Here is a 15,245-nt window from a genome sequence, read left to right on the forward strand (position 1 = left end):
AGAATTCATTTTGGACCGCTCCCTGGAGTTTTCGATTTACTCTATTGATACAACCAATGACTCTTTGGAAAGTGAGAGTAGGGGTAACTCCCCATTGCTTGAAATGGGACCACTTGTACCTAAGAATGTAGGGGTGGAAAGTGGGGCGCCCAGGTCTTCGGGGGAAATGGAAGATGGCTATCAAATCCTGGCACAGGAATTGCAGTTGGCAGTGCAAACATATAAAGGGAAGGTTGAGAAAGCTTGTCCCGGTCGTACCTTGTTATTCCACGAAGAACAATTTGATATTGGCTTCAAGAGGCAAAATAAAAAAAGGGAGATTACCTTGTAACTGGAACGGCTGCTGTCTGTCGAAGATGATTTAATTATGAATCGGACCAACATAATGAGTATATTACATCTTATTCCAGTTTGCATAATATAAACTCTGAAGACATTATGGTAGTAGAATTTGTGATGGAATCGGGGATGAACTGGATTATTTTACATATAAAATCTAATCTTATAAAAAAGACTTTGTGGGAAGCTTCTTCGGCAGTCCTGCCATTAGGATTTGAATTAAAAAATGATGTCCAAGACCTCCACCTCAGGGAGAAAGGTGAAAAGACTCTTGACCCTGTAAGGTAATGGACCCGAGTGAAGTCTCAGAACAACATTAAGAGCAAATAGGGTTTAAAACATACAAATTAAATAACATGCCAGGATGATAAACGGGCAAGAAGATTACTAAAAAGCATTGCTCTGCTTAGAGTCACCTTCTCTACCATAAAAGCCCATGAAAGATTGGTGGAGGGAAGTCTACATACTGCTCCTAGTGCTAGATTGATTGAAGCCTGGGACTGGTTTCCGGGGGCTTTAGTACAGTCCCGAAATAGATATCGTAAGGAAGAACAAGGTCCAGGAGAAGAGTGGATTGGATGTTGGAATATAGGTGAACTTCTTCACTAATTTAATGAGGAGGAGTGGGGATTAAAATTGTTTGATATCTTATGTTTCCAGGAAACAATGTGTGATGGGTTTTCAAGCTACCTAAATCCGGCTATCAAAGGCCCTAAAAGGAGATCTTATTCAGGGTTGTTAACAATAGTCAAAATAGGACACACAATTTGGGCAAGAAAATGTGAAAACCTGAATCTGTGGTTCCAAATGTTAATTTTAGAGCTTGAAAAGGAGGTCAGTTATCAGAATAAAGTGGTTATACTATTTAACGTGTACTGAATTCCTATTAAGATAAAGGATGAATCCTTTATGGGCGGTGTAATAGACTTATTTGAGACATCCCGTATTGAATTATCTAATCCTTATATCGTAGCATACAGGGATCTTAACATGAAATGCCTGGATGGAAAAGGTTTTCCCAAAAGGTCTTCGGAAGCCATCTCCATTACATCTGAAGAGCAGGTATTTGGATGCAGGCAATGGAAGCCAGGGAACTCTAGATGTTAAGTATCTCAGGAAAAGCCTCTTAGATCTTTGGTAAGCTTGAAACTACACTTGATTACATCTTCGTTTCTACCAATGTGTTGCGAGATGTAGACTCAGTGGTGGTCACTAAAAAGGGAGCTACTGAAGTGGAACGGAGAGCTGAGAGTTCAGAAACAGGGAGAAATGGTGAACGTGTGCATTTCTCAAGGGAATAACAGGTTAATCAGTAAACAACATAATGTGATGGAAATAATACCAAAATTCAAAGCGAAATGGGTAATGATGAATTAATGTTGAATTACGCTCCCTTACTTGTGAAATTTGAAAAAGTGAGTTCTGCAAGACTTCGGCCATAAACATGTCTACAGTATGAAAATGGTAGACAAAAGGAAGGCGATTCAAAGAGATATTAGGGTCTTAAAACAACTACCTGGGATAATAATATCAACATGATTACGAATAGAAAGCAGAGATATAAAAACTGGCTAATCTCTTTTAAGTCCTTCAGAATGCAACAGGAGACAGACAACATGTTGAGGTCAGTTTGTAAAAGAAACCCCTGGCATCTCTTGGAACTCATAGACAATAACAGGACACCCCAGGAAGCATTATTGAGTTGTGCAGTGTCAGAGTAAAATTGATTGACAATTTTACAAGACTCTTTTCCCCCGATTAATCTGACAATGGCGAGAGTGGTTGGGAGAAAGCAGGCATATTGGCCTTTGCTATTTAATAGAGATGATATTGCAATGCTAATTTCAAAGCTGAATACCTTGCGAGGCCCTGCAGTGGATGGCCTCACTAATAATATACGGAAACAGGTGGTGGATTTGTGGGCTAAGTTTGCTTGTACAATATTCCATCAATTATTGAAAAAAAGAGCTGCACCATGCTCTTGGAAAAAAGCTTTAGTTAAACCTATAATCAAGAAGGCGGTGGAGCAGACCTAAACAACTATCATCCTATCGCCCTTCTGGATATCTTGAGAAAACTGTTTGCTTTGTTGCTACTACGTGACCTGATTTCATGGGCAAATGAAAGAGGGTGGTTAGACCCCCGTCAATTGGGGTTCATTAAAGGAATAGGAAACAGTTTAAATATTTTTCTGTTGAATTTACTCAAACTTCAAGCCATCAAAAAGGAAACTTGCATTTACCTGGCATTTGTTGATTTAGAGCAAGCATTTGACAGTGTAAATACTGAAAGATTATGGTTAAAACTGCAAAACTGGAAATGTCCAATTCATTTGGTTCAGGCAATACAATAACTATACTCCTGTAGGTCAGATTGAATGGACAAGGCCAGCTTTCTTAGGAAATGAACATCTATCTGGAGCAGAAACAGGGCTGGCCCTTGACCCCGGCATTGTTCAATCTCTACCTGTCTGACTTGGGGGAGGGGAAGGAGAAGGTAAACACATCTGCACCAAAGATAATTGAAATGAGTATACTATGGATTCTTTATGCAGATCACTTGATCCTCTGATAAAATGCCTATAGCGCATAATGAATTGCCTGCAGGTGTATATGGTAGATAAATATCTGAGGATCAATGTAAAAAAAATCAAAGGTAATGGTGTTAAACTCATTCAAAGGGAAAAAAAAAGATCCACGTTCAGTTGGTATGTAGGCCTAGAGTCTCTAGAGTCTATAGATTATATTACTTACCTAGGTGTCCAAATAACCCATAGCTAAAATGAGATTCATGGGCCCAAGCCCTGTGGTTTAAAACAAAGAATTTGGCAGCTCATGGCATGGCTTTACATTGGAGGTACGGTAAATTTCCCCTTATTCTGGTCCTGACTTTCTATAATTTGAAGGCTGTGCCAATCTTGTTGTATGGCGCAGAGCCAGCCTTAAATCTTCCTTGGCAGATCTGGAAAGTATTAGATGGGATTTTTTGGAAGAGAATACTTTGGCTTCCAAGGGGATTACCATTGGCCCTTATTAGATTTGATGTGGGCCTTCAATCGATATATTCGATAACCCTGTGGAAGTCGCTGTCCCTTCTAGAAAAATCCCTCATGGCTAAGCTCCCTCTAGCCTTGGAAATTCTAGAAGATAAGGAAAAAGGAGGGATGGATTGGCCATTGAAAAGTTGGAAATTTGAATGCATTGCATGCTTAAACAATTTGAACATAACAGTGGACTCCTAGTAGACAGCCCAATGGCAGTCAAGGAGAAACTTCAGAGCCAAGACTGGATAGACACACAGGAGAAGAGAAATCAATATAAATTAATGGACAATTATTTTAGTGAATGTAGGGTGATTAAAACACTCCCCAAATATTTGGCCAAATTCCCCAGTCTGTTGTATAGAACCCAGTTCCTGTGGGTCAGACTGAATCTTTATTTGAGCAGGGAGGTCCTGGCTGCACATAAACAAATTGAAAAGAATGACACAAGTTATAGATTTTGTATGAAATAGGGAGTGGTGTAATCGCTGAAACATTTAATCGTGTCATGTGCAGGGTTTCCACATTAGGAACCCATTATTTAGGCACTTTTGTCGAAAGAACAGGAACACTGCCAGTAGGTGAATGGAGGAATATGTTTTTGTGTTTTTGTTATGAGATAATCCATCTGTGATTTTCATGGCAGGGGCTATTTTAAACAATATCTTCAAAGAGGAACGATAATAGGGGAAAAGTGGAGGGATAGAGCAACAATTTGGGAAGTGATCTAGATTGTTCATGTTTCTTGCTCCTCTTTGGTGTTTGATGTGTTTCTTTGTGTCTCTTTGTCCTGGTAAGTTATGTGATGATTGAGAACATTAGTTGAAAATATTATGTTTTTAATTTTGGTTGTTTTATGATGTATTCTGGAAATGTAAAAGGTTTGTAATAAACCAATAAAAAAATAAAACTGCCAATCACAAACACAAACCCTGCTTCTGATTTAACAACCCAATCTAATATGTCCAGTCATCAGAGCACCAACATTAGCACTGTACGATTCCCTTCAGACCCTATAACTGATACAATCATGGGAAAGGGTCTGGAATCCTCTAGGGTGCCAGCTATGATCTTCCTAATTTCTATGAATAGGATAAAGGTGTGACTACCCCCTAAAGTTAACCTTGTAGCCACTGGGAAAAAGAATTCCTCAACTTGTCGTATTTTGGACTTACCACCTGCAGCCTTTGTATTGTTCGGCCTGATTGTCGGTGTCAATCCTTTACCTCCAAGATGTAATGTATCCACCATTTCCCCAAACAACATAACCACCCTGGTATAGCTGGGCCAAATATCTATCCACAAGATATCAAAGTAGCCAGAAGACTGGATTGGATGAAAAACTCACCAAAAAACATTTAGGGTGATTTTCGTTTTGTATAGCTTTATGGCTGCCCAATCAGACCATAAAAGTCACATATAACAACTTACAAAACAAATATAAAGCACAATGACAAAACAGGTAAAATCATTACGGATGACAAGGTACATGTGCTGAGTCCCATTAAATGTTCGCAGTTGTACTCAAGAATTAATAGTTAGATTTAACATGTAAGACTAAAATAGTTAAAACAACATAGTACAGTACATTCCACTTAAAATTGAAGAATAAGTGGTCCCGATCCTTAACAGAACCTACCAATTTAAAATATATTTTCAGGGCGATTGTATTGTGGTTTCTATCTACACCCCGATATGTTATTATGCATGTCTTTGGATCTAATCTTGCGATAGCACCCTTTAACTCTTTCTTAAGATTTGTGTTGTTTTCTTAATTCTATCCACCACAAACAAAAGGGGATCATCCAAGTAATGTTTACCCCAATGTATTTCTCGATTTCCCGCTAATTTCAATCAAACATTTGGTGAATCATTTGGAACCAAAGCACACTTTTTTGGGGGTTTGTGAGAAGCCTGTTAGGGAAGTCTGGATCATTGGCAAAAATAGATTTAAAGTTGTGTCGACCCTAGAAGAGGTATATTGACTTCCTATCCACCCGAACAACCCATGGTACATGGCCTACTACTCCTACTAGAGCTAGTGCTAAAGGCCCATTAGTTTCAATCTTGAAAAATAAGACTAGGGAGTGATACAGCTCATGAGTGTTTCTGGGAAACAGCAGGTATTACTAACAAATAAAATGCTAACGCCACTTTCAATTTTGTATCCGCTTATGATGTTCTCCATTTTCAGGAAAGATGGGCAATCAATGAGATTGGAGTTGATGGCTATAGGACTCATCACATTTTGGCAGCAATGAAAAAAGACTGGGGCAGACACTTTGGCAGGCTAAGCTAGCAATTCTAACTAGGACCTCACTGAATTGCACCGAGGTCTCAACTAATGTATTTCTAGATTTTGTACAAGCGCTTAGAATAAGTTCTTCCACTATAGAATATATTTAGGTGATTCTAATTTACAATTCTCCCTAAATGCACCACAATACATCCAGTCATCTACTTTTCAAACCTTTTATAAATGATATTCTGACTAAGGTAGATGGCACACAGGAGTGGATAAGCAATGGTTGTGGCGGGGGCCTGCAGGGGTATGGGCGAGAATTTAACCTAGAAATAGGAAAAGGCCCAGTAACTAAATTGTACAATAATCAGCAAGATTATGTTTTGGGTACACAAGACCCCATTTTGATGGACCCACACTCTTGCTCCAATGGGCTTTCATTTAATTCCTGGATTTTGGATAGGGCCTATGGTCTATCAATCGGACAGCAAGTGTGGACTTTTTGGGAAAACTCACTTTTAGAATTTCATGAGGGGCCTCTGCTGTTTACTATTTTTGTATTCCAGGTGCAAAATGGCCTTTAATAAAGGACATTCATATTGTGACAAGATCGTTAGTGATCATAATCCATTAGCTCTTCTAATAATGTGGCATGGCGGTACTAAATCAACAAACCTCTCGCCCCATCTAGGGTGGTCAGTCATAATGTAGAATGCAATAATGTCGAAAGTCAAAATGTCGAAAATATTTTTTAGAAAACAATAATGTCGAAAACCAATAATGTCGAATTTTTTCAACATTTTTTCGAATTTTTCGAAAAAAATAAATAAATATATATATAATTAAAATGTGTTGAGTATGAGGGGTGAGAGGGTGGTGGGGGGGTGGAGGGGTGGCCAGGGGATGTACGGTGAGAGGGGTTGGGTGTACCCCCCCTAGTAAATGATACTCTTCATGTTTATGTATTTATTGATAGTGCTAATTGAATTTTTTTTTCGACATTTTCTAAAAATTGACTCTTTTCATTATATGTATAGGTTTTCGACATTATTGTTTTCTACATTTTTTTTCAACATTTTTGTAAATCGACATTTTTTTTTCTACATTATGACTATAAACCCCCATCTAGCAATGTTTGAGCCATGTCCTGGACTCTCATTAAACCTAATCTTAGTTAGTTTAATGTTTTTCTTGATTTGGAACTCAAACTCGAATCAACAGTGACAATATATACCCAGTATATATCAGCAATATCTGTTAAGACATCTGCTCCCTATAATAAGAAGGGGTGTTCAATGCTAATTGTAAACTTGCTAAAAGCAAGCTACTTGACATGTTGAAAAAATACTCCAGAATTGTGGAATCAGATATGAGCTACGGGGGGCTGCTTATAAACAAACTATTTTGGCCCGAAAAAAAATACTAGATTAGTATTGCAGGCTAGAGTTAAGTGAAGCTTCAAAACAGACTGACTCGAGGAGATTCTGTCAAATAATAAGCCAAGGCCCAACATACCAGCGAAATCAAAAGAGTAAAGAATCAATTTTATAGGACGGAGAATATGTAACTAATGTTTCTTCCTTGTATTCCCCAAACACCAATGGAGACAACCAGTCCTTACCAATTGATATCTCTGCCCACACTATGCAAACATAAAATCTTCAACAGGATAGAAAAGTAGTAGTTATAACATACCCAGAAGTCCTATTGACGATACAAAAGCAAGCTCTAGGCCCTGTCCTGGACCCAATGGTAGTCCAGCTGATTTATTTAAGCAATTGAAGAATATCATGGCACCAATACTAACTGTACATTTGAATGCAATGGTTAAGCAATCAAGCTACCCAGTTTCTTGGAATGGAGCTATTATTTATCCTATGTTTAAAAAAGGTAGGAGGGAGAATCTGTCTTCTTACAGACCTATCTACTCCTAGTCTCCCAATTTAAAATATGTGAGTGGATTTTCCTGGAAAGAGTGGAACAGTGGGTTCTGGATAATAATGGTCTAAGTGATATCCAACCTGGCCTCAGTTGTGGCCTAGAAACAAATGAGCAGGTACTGTATGCCTCATTGTGGTTCTCTCGTATGTATAAAAAATGGAACTTTCAATCTAGCATTGATGGATCTGAGAAAAGTCTTTGATTAAGTAAATAGATGTAAACTTTGGCAGTTACTTAGATTCATGTATTGCCCTGAAGTCTTTCTGTATAGACTGGCTGAGTTACACACAGGTAATACTGCATGTGTAAAAACGGGAGACAGTGGACAGTGAACTCTTTATTTTCGGGTCAACACATGCATGCGACAGGGCTCCTTGCTAGCTCCACTTGTGTTCTCTTTGTACATTAATGGCTTACATGATGCTCTAGATCATTGGTACGAATACCCCAAAGATTGGCAACATATGCATTTCATGCAAAAGAAATATGAAATTGCCATCTGTGTAGAATAATGTGAGTAACATTCCTTTGATTACAGAGTTTGATTATTTGGGAGTGAGATTCTCCTATAGTTGCCATGATAAGGCCCATGTTTCAAAACAAACTGGAGCAATACAGGAGGTTGCGGAAGGCGTTTTTATATTTATGGAAACGTGGAAGATTCAATCAGTAACCATGGCCCTTATTGTGTATAAAACTGAACCAGTGGCAGCAGCAAAATGTATGTTGTCTCTTTGGGAATTTTCTGATCTAACAAACGTACAAGTGATTGCAAATAACTGTATAATGAAATGTCTGGGCCTCCCTCAGTCTGCACCCAACTTTTCTATCCAGAGAGAACTGAATTAAACTTAACTTGAGGATGACCTTACCATGGAACTTTTTAAATCATCATAAAAAATACATATCTTGTTTCAAAAAAATCTGGCATTTCTTAGCAAATGTATATTTTTTCAAAATTCTCAATTGTCCAGTGTAACAATGCATTAAAAAGAAAAGAAGCAGAACTATGGTTCTAGTTATGCACTTCATGTAGCTGACCACCATTTGCCAGTGACAATATTGCCATGTTTAAAGATGGGATACAACATGTCTGTTGTTTCAACAAGGCTGTGATATCCACCCAATGTAAAATTAGCTTACTTCCTAAAATACCCCTCTTCGAGAATAATTAAATATGTTTATGTTTAATTGCTCATTATACTATGATCTTCGCCTGTGTCAAATTCGCTTTTATTTCTTTATTTGTTTCAGTGTAGGGGTTCCGTTTTTAGTGTTAACTGTACAAATAACCAAACCATCAAAATATATCAAATCCACTGCATAGCCCCATAGGGCCAGAAGAAGCCCTATAAAGCAGCCAGAAAGAAGTAGACCACAAAGAAAAATAAACAACAAGTGAGCAAACCAAGGACAAGAACTCTGAATTATGATAAACATAACATATTTGACATAAACAAACCATGAAATTAACTGACTACACAATTACTAGGTTCCAACACAACACTATTCAGACTCACACCGAGCAGCACATGTTCAGCAGGCAGCAACTTCCCTACCCCAATCTTGCAATTGTTGTGTTGAAACTTAGAAGTTGTGTGGATCGTTTAAACAGTTGTTATTAACAAACTACTTTTGTTTAGTTCATTGAGCATTTAAGAGCCTAGCGACATATATGTTTAGCCAGATTTCAACTGACACGGTCCTCACAGAAATGAGGTTGCTAGAGAGTATTTGCCTGGAAATAGATAGACATCTTCTTACACCGTTGTAGAGCAGCTCCACGTGGAAGACCTTGGCTGATGCTACTGGTTTCATCAAAAGTATGTGTTCCTCTTTACTGGTTACAGTATATTTAAGCTTTTATGTCATCAAGAAGGATTCATTGCCAAACCAAGAGCATGGTAATTTTAGCAATTCCAATTTCTCCAGCTCTACACTTTGAGACCTCTTTTGAAATTTAGAAGGTTGTACATTTCCCACATTTTGTTATTTTTTAATTTACATGTATGACAACAGATACTATACACATTACTGTTAACCATACTCTAATTGATTTTGAGGTCGCAACAGGGCAACTGTTGGTTCAGGAAGGACACAAACACATTTCTGCTCGGAAATCATTTGACTGCTAGAAAAATATCAACCACATCCAACTTTTCTTCCACCTTTGTTATCATTTGATTGAGCCAGCAACACTCTGGGAGATTTGAAGAAGAGAAACTAGAAAGAGGAAGTCGTTGGCTGGATATGCCAAAGCCCTATGAGTTGTGGCCAGGTGAAGGCAAACTGAAAAATATTCTCTGTGCAGCATAAGACACAGGTAATGCTGGCCTAGGTCTAAGACAGAACCAGTGAGCAGTGGTGCAGATTGGTCAAACAAACCTATTTAGTGGGAGATCTGGGAGGGAAAGTAATGTGTTTTCAAACTGTGGAGAGAGATGTGAACAACATTTGAGGAGCATCAAATGTGAGCACTCAGAGATGTGTCTAGTGCAGTTTAAAACAGACCTGTTTGAGCTTGTCTTCAGTGAGACACAGACTGGGTGAAAGACTAGGGATGCAGGGAGCAGATTGCCAAGATTTAGCACTCAGGAAGAGAGGGGGCAGTGAGAAGAACATAGAGATGAGAGACTACTCTATATACCAACCAACAGAACAATTTGAAAGCCAGTTCAGTGGAAGAATCAAAATGTCCGAGGGAAACGAGGTCAAGCATGCTTGGAATGAGGGTGCTGAAGCTTGAGACCCCATATCCCGTGAGGAAGAGGTTGCATGGAGAAATAGAAGCAATCTGTAAGGCAGACATCCATTCGAAGAACACATTACTGAATTGTCAGCAATATTCTTTCTGAATACTGTCTACCAGATCTCTCATTCGTCTCCCAACCTGACCCGCTTGGCAGCTCCTACATACTACTGCTGTTCTTCGCCATCAGCTGTTGAGGGCTACGGATAAAGGTGGAACTGTTCTTGGAGAGAGAAAGAGAGAGAGAGAGAGAGAGAGAGAGAGAGAGAGAGAGAGAGAGAGAGAGAGAGAGAGAGAGAGAGAGAGAGAGAGAGAGAGAGAGAGAGAGAGAGAGAGAGAGAGAGAGAGAGAGAGAGAGAGAGAGAGAGAGAGAGAGAGAGAGAGAGAGAGAGAGAGAGAGAGAGAGAGAGAGAGAGAGAGAGAGAGAGAGAGAGAGAGAGAGAGAGAGAGAGAGAGAGAGAGAGAGAGAGAGAGAGAGAGAGAGAGACCACTGACCAGGCAAACATAAGACTCAGATCACCTGACCCACCTTCAAGTTCGTAGCAATAGTCCAATGTTGTCTTTACACTTTTAACAAAAGGACCACCCCTAATGCTTATTTTTCAATGCTAACAATTTCAATTCATATAAAAGTTTCAATTTCCCTAACGAACAATCCTCTCACATAGCGCATCAGACAGATGCAAATGAGGGGCAACATCTGGATGCCCCAGAGGATTCACTACAGAATCATTGGTGTGAAACGGACACTTGCCCTTTCGTAACTGCTCAATGCTAGGCTGGTGTCTCGAGCTTACTAAAACAACCTTGAATGCACGCCGTGAAAAACACCCAACTAAATAAATAAATGGATGAATACAAATGCAATGCATCTAAGCAGTCAGACTGGATGGGTAGAACGTAAGGCTTTACTTTCTATAATACTCTACCGAAAAAGAAAGACTCACAATTAGACGATAGATGGTGAATACGTTAGCCTCCAGTCTCTGCAATTTCATGCCAAGTACATGAACACGATTTTGCTCTATGTGATGGCTGGCAATGATTATCAACGCACATTTCGAAGATGCCCCACAGATGTTTCAGATACCAAGAGGATTTAGGATACACACTCAAGACATGCACTTTGTGTGTTTACACACCCATTATGATGTGCAGGCGGCTGCTCCTTTTTATTGCTTGTTGCCAGACTCTGCAAATTCTCTAAATCTAATAATCTGGGCGATGGCGAAGTACCCAACCTTTCCTCTGCTTCCCAAGCTCATGTTATGTATCCTCCACCCCCTTCTCATAGGTATTTAAAAAAAAAATCATTGCCTTGGATGCTTTTCAGAAAGAATCTTAGATGTTTTATGTTTCCTTTTTTCCGAATTGGTATTATGTATATATTGTGAATTTATATCGACTGTGCTCATCGTGTTTATTGTATATTGCATGACATAAACTTTGGTTTCTTTTTTTGTTTTTGTGTTTTTTTTTGTTTCATTTGTGTTTTCTTTTGTTTTTGCATCTCTATTCTGTTAAAGTTTAAGGTTTCTTAGCCATATGACAATAAACATATAACATTTAAAAAATAGGTAATTATAGCACCGGCAGGAGCTGCATCATTGCCCATTTCAAAATGGGGTGTGTTGCTCCATCTGAAACCCAGGAGGCAGCTGTGTGGATGATAGAGTCTAATGGAGATGTTTCCTGATGCAAACTCGAATTGGTCACAACAAGAGTCCTTCTTGAAAGTCATTATTACCCAAGCATAATCCCAGCAACACACCACAGAGCTGAAAGAAGGGTAAAACATGTCAGTGATAATGTAACCATGTTCAAGGCGGTCTGTCTTGGACAGCAAGTACACTTTTAAAGTGGCTAGCCTTTAGTATGTGAACGCTGACGCCTTCTTGGAGCGTATGTGCATACAATGAGCTCCAACTTGGGCTTCATTCTGTGGCAAGATCCTAGATAAAGCAAAAGACGGGGGGGGGGGGGTGGGCTGTGGATTATCTCAGGACCGGTGTAGAGAAAAATACATAAAGGCAGCCAACAGGGAGCTGAAACCCTAAATGACAACTTAAGAAGGGCTATCAAACTTGCCCTACTGCCATGCTGCAGTGATTTATTTACAGGTAGATTTACTCACTGATTGAATTCATTATGCTCTGAGTGAGAAAGTAATTTATTTATGACAGTGATTGTATTACATATTGAACCAGAGCGAGATGTATTTACAGTACACACACACTGGATCCAAACAAGGACACCTGAGGCAATGCTGTGTAACCCAAGGTGCATGTTTGCAGGGGCCCTTTATGTGTTGCCTAAGCCCCTGCCATTCCTTTATGCCACGCCCATCACTTACAACCTACACTTTGTCACTTTGGACAAATCTCCTGGTTAGAACCTCTCCCTCAATTTCACATCCCCCTGAAAGCATTGAAGATGCCAGTAACAAATGAAAGCCAATCTCCTTTCGCAAACAAGTTGGCAGCAAGCTCATTAAAAGTGCATCATAACACACTGCAGCTGAAAATATGTATTCCCATTTATATCAAGAATAAAGAGGCGCTTTTTCTTTGTATTGCAGAGCCTCGGCAAGCAGGGCTTGTCAAGTCTTTTCAAGTTTATCCGAACATAATCATGTTTATTGTTGCAGAAACTGCAATTATGTGTTTTCTTCACTTCCCTTTGAAACTGTGCAAAGTTCCTGAAAGAAGGAGCAGCTGGCACTGCATGCTGGCCTGCATTTCAAACTAGTGCAAATAACGATGGGCTGGAAAAGGAAAAACATGAAAATTGCATTGTAACGCAGGAAGGTCTGCAAGGAGGAAATTAAATGGAACAGCAGTTTTCATCAAAAAATTATGAAATGTAGTGAATCTGTATGTTCTTGTCAATAACTGCAAGCAGCGTAGAAGGGGATGTACTTTGTGTCCTCTTATACTCTGTTCAGAAGCATTGTATAAGGCATATTTCTTTACATTTTTGTTCAGCTGTCTAACATCACATTCAAAATGACCTTCTCAGAGTTATCATAAACTCGCCTGACAATCTCACAGGGACAATTTAAAGGTTGGTGGAAGGCAGTGGTGGTCTGACCTACAGGGAAGTATGGACATTTTCCAGTGGTATGCTGACCATGGCCCACTTTCCTGAGGGAGCCCAGAAGTGCTTATATTTCTGTCTGCAGAACACACAATTAAAATGCTATGTTTGCTTACACAGTTTACTATGGGGCCACTTTCAAAAAAATAATCCAGGCCTCAAGTTGGTCCCCATTCCACTCCTGGTAGAAGGAGGCTTCTGGCTCTTTCTGTCAACTCCTCCAAAACCGGCTGATGTAGAGGTGGAGCTATGCCAGCTACGTTCTGCTCCACCCCCAGCCCTCCGCTCTTTGGTTATGAGCCCAACCATTCCTTTTCCATTGCCTTGCTACCCTGTGGCTAATCCCACCCATTTCTGCCTATCTCCTTCTAAACTCCTCCTCATAGGAACTCTTTGGGCTGCTGGTGTTGGCCATGTTGTATGTGCAGTGTGCCAACGTATTGGAGGCTTTCCAGCCCTGGTTAGGGGTTCTCACTCCCACTATAATCTGACAGGCAGGGATTCTACAGTCTACCCCGACACTGCAGCTTATCTCTGAGTGGAGCACAGGTAAAGCCAAGTTATGCATGTAGTTTGTAACCTATAATGCTGAAGAAAAACAGTGGTAACTCTAGCAGTTTATGTTTGCGTTCCCTCTTTGTGGGAGATGAGCACCAGCACTTCCCTCACTACCCACTGAACTCATGTCTTTGTTCTGTCACTCTTCCAGCCTGGGCCAGGGGCAGGGCGTCCACCTTCAACTCCAACACCGCCTCTCTAAGGGGAGCACAGGTAAGGCTGGGTACATTGACAGTTAAAAAATAGAACTAAACAAATAATCATATAGACTCCATCTACTTTACATTTTTCAGTAAAGTAGTGCAAATGGATATAATGGACAATTGTATACTGTAAGAATATTTAGCAAACAGTACAGAGTACAGCACTACTGCACAGGTAGCAAACAGCACAGAGTACAGCACTACTACACAGGTAGCAAACAGCACAGAGTACAGCACTACGGCACAAGTAGCACATTTTTTTTGCAGCACCACCACCACAAGGGTGCGGTGCATTGCTATATGGGTTACCAGATTAACAAGGAAAGACAGGCTATTCAGTCAAAAACGATTTTAACATATAAGATGCAAATCTATTTTTACAGTTAAAAGCACACGTGCTCATTTAAAAATGCACACTATTTTTCACCTGAAATGCCTATGGTGCGAGAGACACATTTGAAAATTAACAGCTAATCTATTAACCATTAACCTGACTAATAAAACCTTATTTAACATAACCCACTAATAAAATGTGTTCTCCACTGCAGAATTAGGCATACTCTGAAAACCATTTAAATGTGTGTGCAGATTTTTTTTTCTTCTCTTCTCTGCCTGATTCTCCGTGTTTTTGTGCACAGTAACTGCAGGAAGAAGGAAGTCAGATTTGCAACAATTGCAAATGTATAAGCAAAGCTATTGTTGAAGAGTAGGAGGATGAGAGATGATGGATTTCATTGGGACACGTCATACCGAGGGCTGAGAGGAAAGTTTTAGTGGGCAGTAACAGGGAAAAAGAGAGGAGACATTTTCTGCACTACTGGGGAGAAGACCTGGCTGTGGGGCTCCTGACTGAATGCAGATTCCTGTGTCCTGCTGCAGTCGAGATTGGGGAGAGCTGAAAGAAGGACCTTTCCACTGGCTGAGGCATTCCTATCTGCAAAAGCTGAGAATTCCAGGCAATGACCCCGGTTTGAGAAGGCAAGCGTTCCTTTTTGCTGGAGTTAATCTTCAAGGGAGTCACATTCACAAAGAGAACAGCCAAAGAGAACAACTAAAAAGATAAGGTATTGAGAAGTG

The sequence above is a fragment of the Ambystoma mexicanum genome, chromosome 7q, assembly GCF_040938575.1.
Source record: "Ambystoma mexicanum isolate Mex_15411 chromosome 7q, UKY_AmexF1_1, whole genome shotgun sequence".
Lineage (NCBI taxonomy): Eukaryota > Metazoa > Chordata > Amphibia > Caudata > Ambystomatidae > Ambystoma > Ambystoma mexicanum.